This window comes from Cryptomeria japonica, chromosome 9, assembly GCF_030272615.1.
Source record: "Cryptomeria japonica chromosome 9, Sugi_1.0, whole genome shotgun sequence".
In the NCBI taxonomy this organism is placed as follows: Eukaryota; Viridiplantae; Streptophyta; class Pinopsida; order Cupressales; family Cupressaceae; genus Cryptomeria; species Cryptomeria japonica.
In genome coordinates this window covers 508,553,289-508,562,156 of record NC_081413.1, presented here as the reverse complement: position 1 = coordinate 508,562,156, position 8,868 = coordinate 508,553,289, and positions in this window count along the sequence as shown.

Genomic DNA, 8,868 nt, shown 5'->3' with positions numbered 1-8,868 from the left:
CAAATGAATAACTTAAACTAAAATGATTACCTTAGACGAGAAACCCTTGCTTGAATCTAATGTAAGGTGATGTTGACTTTCTTTCATGAAGTCCTTCAAAAGGTTAGTACACCATTATAATAATGATGAATCATAAACAATGAATGGTACTTGATAGTGAATTGATATTACCCTTAGACTACTTCACTTGATTGATCTTGATTGCTTAGGATTGGGGAGAGAGATTCCTAGAAGGTGTTCTAAATGAGAGAGTGAGCTGCTTTTATATGCAACTAACACCTTGTCATAAATAATTATCTGCAAAAGGTCAACAACAATGAATACAACCATTAAGGGCCCAAAGCAAACATTCACATATTTAAATTGGGAGGACAATAGCATTGAGCGTCCTATTCCATCCCTTTCTAGCTATACATAGGTCTAGGTAGAAGGGGGTGAGACCAATATTGTTAATTTGGACCCAGATTGATCTTGTTTGTACTAGGTCAGGTACAATCTCTAATACGAGTGCTAAACACAACATGAAATTGTATAGGGTATATGATTTATGACGTTACAGAGATCAAGACTTTTTGAGGACTTTAGATCATTGTTCATGGGTAAGGTTAAGTTGTTAACAATCATTAAGGTGGTTGAGGACCCCCTAGGAGTTAGCAAGAGAGTTGTAAATATTTTTGGAGTTCACTACATGAAGAATACTACTATCTTTCCATTTTAAATAATTATAAATTTTAATATGAAAGTAGATCTAAGCAAACATGTGAATAAAACTATAGATTTTTCTTAGAACAAAATAGGTTCTCTTTTAAGAAGAAGGTAGTTTAAATTCATAAATGGGAGAGGCCCAAGATTTGATTTGGTTAGGAAAAATAATGTTGTCAAAATCTCTAATACCATTATTGTCTTATATTTTAGCATAACAACCCCAGAGAAGGGCTAGAGGCTTATTCTTTCACTAAAGGCTCCACCATAAAGATTTGTAACCACAAATTTTTCCACTATTTTTATCATAAGCCTCACAAATAGTCCCATTATCTTTATCATAAGCCTTAGCACCATTAATCGAAGTCCTACTAACTTCCTAGGCTCTTCAAATACTCTTAAAGATTGCAGAACCAAATGGAGAAACAACAAACTTACCAAAAAGAGTGTCATCAGGATGTAGGTTTTTTCAAAATTTTAGCATGTTTAGGGACTGCCAATTGAATATTATATCTACCTAAAACCTTCCAGGGCTCATTACCCTTGAAATATTTCATAATCCACTTAGTAGCTAAGGCGACACCTCGTAAAGGGTGTCTGCGTAGTCCCCCCTTGAAATATTACATTGTCTAGTATATAAGGACAAAACAATGGTGTAAATATCCAAAGATATAAAAAATGGGCGAGATTGGAGAAAAAACCATAAGAAGAAGATGCTCAAGGATGTGGCCATAGAAGAGAAACCATGGGTAGTAAAAACAATTCGATAGAGAATAAAGTAGGAGAAAATAAAAATAAGTAGATAGTAGAAGAACATCCAAATGTAGAGAAAAATGATAAACAATAATGGAAAGTAGACAATTGATAGACTTGAGTGAAAAAGAAAAAAAATAGCACACTTTGAGGAAGAGGAAGTAAAAAGGCTAAAAATAATGGTTGATTTAATACAAAGGCAAGTGTCAATATAATGTTTTTATTTTAATATCAACATAAACAACAAAAATAAATAATTCAAATAGTAGAGAAGGTGAATAAGTTTTTAGGAGAGAACATTTTTAAGACATCAAGAAAATGGAAAAAGAAAACAATTTTGTTGGATGTAAAACTAGATGGAGAATGAGTTAGAGATGTTTTATTAGAATTGGGGGCAAATATCAATATTATACTACATAGTACATGGCAATCATTGGATAAGACTTAAAAACCAAGAAAAATTGTATGATATAGCATTGGTGGATGGTACTCCTAAAAATTCCCTAGGAGAATTGACAAATTTCAAATCAAAATGTAAGGAAGTTAAGTAGCGAAACAACTTCCTACACTAACCTTGAGAGGAGGGAAATGCAAAAACTTTTATAGATCGTCACAATAGTTACAGAAAATAGAAATAGATATAATAACATTCAAACCATAACACAGTAATTTACATGGGGAAAACCTTTTCGGGAGAAAAACCCCACACTCCAAAAGTTGCTCAATATATTATTCCGCAATAAAAAATAGATTACAATATACTTGCAGAGAAAGCTCTTCATAGGAGTACCGCTAATCAGAGATTCAGAGGTAACTCAATAGTTATAAGACTCTTAAACACAACCTTTATCTCACGCACCTCATATATAGGAGATTCAATAAAAGAAATTGTCAAATGGTATTACAAAACCATGGGCTAAAACCACCTAATAAGGTGTGGTCAACCTTATCTCCCTTCTAGGTGCCCTATGATGTGTCCCTCCATTTTTACAACTTGTTTGTGTCCGATGTATTTTATATTTCCTATTTCGGAAGTACAAACTTCCAGAGGTCATAACTTGAGAATCGTGTGTCCTATTGACGAACCATTTGAAGTGCCAAAAAGCTCTCGAAGTGCTCTATTGCCTCGTAAACCGCTATGCCATTTACACCCACTTTTCAAGGCATTTCAGGGCCTCTAAGTCCTCAAAATCAAATTTAAACCTTTCATTGGACCCCTCCAAAATGAAAAATTTGATATCTTCAAAACTAGTTGTGATCTTGCGACATAACTTTACCAGAATGCTTATCTAGCCAACCAGATGCTTCGGGGAGAATTTTGTACCATTTCATGCTCAAATGAAAACTTACTATAAATAGTAACCTCATGTAAATGCAAGGTTGAGACACCATTTTCCCAACAAATCTCTCAATTGTCGAACACCTTGCAAGAGAAAAGGGAGTATCAACACAATAAATCAATTGCTAGGGGCCATGAGGCCCATAGACTCCGAGCACCATCTGAACTTCTATGTGCCCACAACCTTAGTTAAAGAATTTGTAACATCCATCAAAGTTTCTACCTTAACCAGCTTAACCCTGCCATCTTTGACCATATCTTTGACAAAATGATATTGAACATCAATGTGCTTGGTTCGGGCATGACATGTCGGGTTCTTAGCTAGGCAGGTCACACTGACTGTCACAATAAACTATCACGGTTCCTTGTTTTATTCCAATGTCTGAACATAGTCTCTTAAGCCAAATGGCCTCTTTACAAGCATGAGTATCTACCATATACTCTGCTTTAGTAGTGAACAAAGCAACCACAACCTGTCACTTACTCATCCAACTAATTGCACCACCAAATAAAGTAAACACATAAGCACTGGTGGATCTTCTACTATCAATATCACCTGCCCAGTCGGAATCCACATAACCATGAATATCAAGGGAAATCATGTCTCCAACTGAATTACCATTATAACACAAAGAATACTCTGAGGTACCCTTCAAATATCTGATTACTCTTTTGACTGCATCCCAAGATTAGACATATATCTGGACAAGAATTCCCACTGCTTGGGCACTTTTCTCATGTCTTCCATCTCCGATGGAGATGTAGGACAATTTGTAGTAGATAATTTCATTCCAACTATAAAAGGAACACACAATGGTCTACCATCCTACATGTTGAACCTTTGTAACACTAAATTCACATACTTACTCTGGCCTAGCCATAGTTTTTTGTTCACTCTATCTCTTCCAATTTCCATCCCAAGAATGTGTTTCACTGCACCAAGATCTTTCATTTTAAATTTAGCAACGAGCTGAGACTTTAGTTCTGAAATCATACATTTCCCTTTACCAATGAATAACATATCATCAACATACAATGCAATGTACAGGAAATGATCACCATCAGTTTTATAATAAACACAATGATCTAATTTAGAACACTCAAATCCCAAACTCAACACATATGTATCAAACATCTAGTACCACATGCTAGGACTCTGTTTGAGGCCATACAGGGATTTCTTTAATTTACAGACCAAATTACTTTTACCTTTCACCACATAGTTCTCTGGCTGTGTCATATAAATATCCTCCTCCAAATCACCATGAAGGAAAGCAGTTTTCACATCCATTTGCTCAACCTCTAAATCATAAGCAACAACAATAGAAAGCAAAAATCTAATGGATGTCATTTTGGCAATAGGAGAAAATATCTCATCATAATCAACACCCTCAACCTGAGAGTAGTCTTTTGCAACCAACCTTGTTTTATACTTCTCAATGCTTCCATCTAAACCAGTCTTTTTCTTGAACACCCATTTGCAACCAATAGGCTTTCGTCCTTCAGGCAATGGTACAAGATCACATGTATCATTCTTTTTCAAAGCTGCCATTTCTTCTTCCATATAAATCTTCCAGGATTATGCATCATTCATACATAATGCCTCTTCTACAAATTTTGGTTCATCCACATTAGTATTCAAAGCAAAAATACATCTCCAATCATCAGGTGAATACCTTTTAGGTGGTTGTCTATTTCTTGTAGGCCTTTGAACAAGTTGAGTTGGAGGTTCTTCCTCCTCTTTTGAAGATTCAGAGCTAGAGGAGCTCTCCTCAACTTCTTGTCTATCTAGGGGTCTCAATTCAACTCTTTTAGGTGTAGAAGGAAATTGGATCACATCTTCCTTTTTAGTCTATTATAGCTGCAATGTAACATAAGGAGACTTAATTTCTCTAAAAATAACACTTCTACTATGAATTACCTTTTGTGCAACAGGGTCCCAAAGCTTGTATCCTTTCACACCATAACTATACCCGATGAAGATACATTTTCATAGCCTTGTTCTCCAAATTTGTCCACTTCTCCTTTGGCACATGTGCATATGCCTCACAACCAAAAACTCTAAGATGTCTCAATGAAGGCTTGTGACCTGACCATTCTTCCATAGGCGTTTTATCAACAAGGGTTGATGTAGGAGACCTATTAATCAGGTAGCAAGCAGTGGCAATAGCTTTAGCCCAAAAAATTTGTTCTAGACCAACACCACTCAACATACTCCTAGCCTTCTCCATCAGTGTCTTGTTCATTCTTTCTGCAACTCCATTTTGTTGTGGAGAATATAGAGTTTTCTTTTGTCTATTAATGCCACAGTCTTCACAGAATCTATCAAAATCATTAGAGCAAAATTCACCGCCATTATCAGTCCTCAAACTTTTAATTTTCTTTCCAGTATGCAATTCAACCATTGCTTTAAATTCTTTAAATGGACTGAAAGATTTACTCTTTAGAATATATACCCATGTCCTTCTACTAAAATCATCAACCAACAAAACATAATATGTGGTTTTCCAATTGAAGGAACATCTACAAGACCAAACACATCAGAATGAATAAGATCCAAAACACCACAAGTTTTATGAGAACTTGAATAAAACTAAACGCGGTTTTGTTTTCCATAAATGAAATGCTCACGAAAATCAAAGTCAAGATTACAATCATTCAAACCTTCAACAAGGTTTTTATTTTTCAAGGTCCTTAGACCCTTTTCTCCAATGTGGCCAAGCCTCTAGTGCCATAACATAGTCTTCTCTGCAGGTAACTTTGCTTTAGAAGAAAGAGAACCCTTAAGTACCCACAAACCATTTTCATCTATTGAAAGTGAAACCCTCAAATCTTCCATAGATTTACTTTTTAGATAAGTGCTATTACACTCAATAGTGTATGCATCTAGCTTATACAAAGTGTCAAACCTGACACCTCTAGCAATTACCATAGCACCCTTAATCATCTTAAATCTTGCTTCAGAAAAGACTACCTACACACCCACATCTATAAGTTTTCTCATAGATAACAGATTTCGTTTTAAACTAGGGATATGCAAAACACCATTAATCATTTTTATTCTACCATCAGAAAACCTGATTCTAACTTTACCTCGACCAACAATGTCTAAATGTGAATCATCACCCAAGTATACCTTACCTCCATTAAATTCTTCATATTCAGAAAACCAATCTCTATTGGCAGTCATATGAAAAGATGCACCTGAGTCAATTAACCAGGCATCATTACCTACATGAGTCGCCAAAGCTGCAATAAATGCATCACCATCTTCCTTCTCAGACTCAAAATCAGAATCAATCTTCTTCTTTTTCTTCTTATTTTCTTCTTTGTAGTCCTTATGGATGTGACCTGGTTTACTCTAATTCCAGCAAATGACTTTGGACTTTCTAGGAGATTTCGATCTCCCTCTTGATTTGGACTTATCGCACTTCTCATTCTTCATACCTTTCTCCTTAGGTCTTCCACGAACAGTTAGGGCTTCCTTTGAACTGTGGGATACCTTCCTTCACATCTCTTCACCAAGTAGGGCACCCACCACATCTTCAGACTTCAAAAAAATAGAAGTACTACCGATGGCCATAACAAGAGAATCCTATGAATTAGGCAAAGAATAAAGCAAGATCTGGCATTTCTCCTCTTCGTTCATCTTAACACCGACATGTACTAATTGAGCCACCAACATATTGAATGCTTCCAAGTGGTCTGCAACTCGTCCACCCTCTTCCATCTTCAAGGAATAAATATTTCGATTGATACATTTCATTAAGCTTAGTCCATAGCTTCTTTGCAATGTTTTCTTCATGAAAATTGATCAGAACAGAGTCTGTCAGGAACAGCCTAATTAGATCCTTGGCTTTTCGGTCCATAACATCATACTGAGTCGCTGCAGTAGGATTTGAGGGCCTTTGGATATTCGCATCAACAACATCCCATAGATCTTGATCTATTAGCAGATCTTCCATCTTCAGCTTCCACATCTCAAAATTTGTTCCATTAAATTTCTCCACCTCTATTTTCCCTAACGAACTTGCCATCTGAAAATTCCTGCAACCAGATCAAAAAGTGTCTTCTGCAAAACCTCCCACTCAAATCTGGATTAGTTCAAAAAACCCAACAACCCACAACTGAAACCAAAGGTGATCAAACTCTAATACCACTTGTAAGGAAGTTAAGTAGCGGAACAACTTCCTACACTAACCTTGAGAGGAGGGTAATGCAAAAACTTTTACAGATCATCACAATAGTTACAGAAAACAGAAATAGATATAATAACATTCAAACCATAACACAGTGATTTACGTGGGGAAAACGCTTTCGAGAGAAAAACCCACACTCCAAGAGCTGCCCAATATATTATTTTACAATCAGATTACAATATACTTGAAGAGAAAGCTCTTCACAGGAGTACCACTAATCAGAGATTCAAAGGTAACTCAATAGCTATAAGACTCTTACACACAACCTCTATCTCACGCACCTCATATATAGGATATTCAATAAAAGAAACTATCAAATGGTATTACAAAACCATGGGCTAAAACCACCCAATAAGGTGTAGCCGACCTTATCTCCCTTCTAGATTCCCTATGACATGTCCCTCCCTTTTTATAGCTCATTTATGTGTCCGATGTATTTTATATTTCCTATTTCAGGAGTACAAACTTTTGGAGGTGATAACTTGAGAACCGTGTGTCTTATTGACAAACCATTTGAAGCACTAGAAAGCTCGCGAAGTTCTATATTGCCTCATAAACCGCTATGTCATTTACACCCACTTTTCAGGGCATTTTGGGGCCTCCAAAGTCCTCAAAATTAAATTAAAACCTTTCATTGGATCCCTCCAAAATGGAAAATTTAATATCTTCAAAACTAGTTATGATCTTGCAGCATAACTTTACTGGAATGCTTATCTAGCCAACTAGAAGCTTCGGGGAGAATTTTGCACCATTTCATGCTCAAATGAAAACTTACTATAAATAGTAACCTCATGTAAATGCAAGGTTGAGACACCATTTTCCCAACACAAAATTCATGGGAAACAAAGAAAAGTAGATTTTGAAGTAATGGATGTTCATGAACATAACTCAAGATCTTATCATGTATTCTTCAACTTAGAATATTTTGTAAATTATAATGATTTTTTATTCATAAGAGGTGCACATAACACTCCAATGAAATTGTATAGTTTCCCATCAATCTATAGAAGAAAGGATGATTATGGCACAGGTTGATGAAGCATTAAAAGAGGAGAAAGAAATAAACACAAGTGAGTTGAATGGTATCTATGTAGTAGGGATTACATCCAAATTAAATATGGATCATGGACATAATTTAGGGAATGAGAAAGAAAGCAACATGAGTGAGATGAAGGGTGTTTATCTAGTAGGTAAGATATCCAAATTAAACTTTGGATCATGTACTTAATTTAGGAGGAGATGAGGAGTTGCATTCTTTAAATATCCAAATAAAAAACATGAACGGATGCCTAGTGCAAAAAAAAAGAAATTTAAAAAGAAAAAACAAGAATGTAAACATTATATGCCATACTTATTCTCAATATTACATGGTAGTGAAAAAACCATAAGGGAAACATATCAACTTGGGAACCATCAAAAAAATTTATAACAGACAAGTATGTTAAGGAAGGACACTTCCATGATATAACAAGTTGCATATGCACATATAGCCCAAGAGACCAAATTGATAGTTGAAACAATATTGGACAAAAGTAAGGAAAATAGATAAAAGTTTTTATGTCTAGTACTTCTACTATCCTAGTGACTATGCTTAGGTCATAGTATATGCATCAAAAACTATGTGGGGAAATACAAAATCAGGATAGACAAAAAGCCTTTGCATAGCCTTCAATTTTATGGATCTTGATATAGACGTAATATATTATATTTTTAAATGACTAAATTTTTCCATATTAAACTTTTACCTTATTGTTGGCGACAAGGTTCAGTGATTATTGTTTATTTTTTTGCAAAAGAGATAAGACACTAATATATATTAATATAGATATAAGAAACCACAAAAACTAGTTCAAAGATCATACCGACAAGAAATAA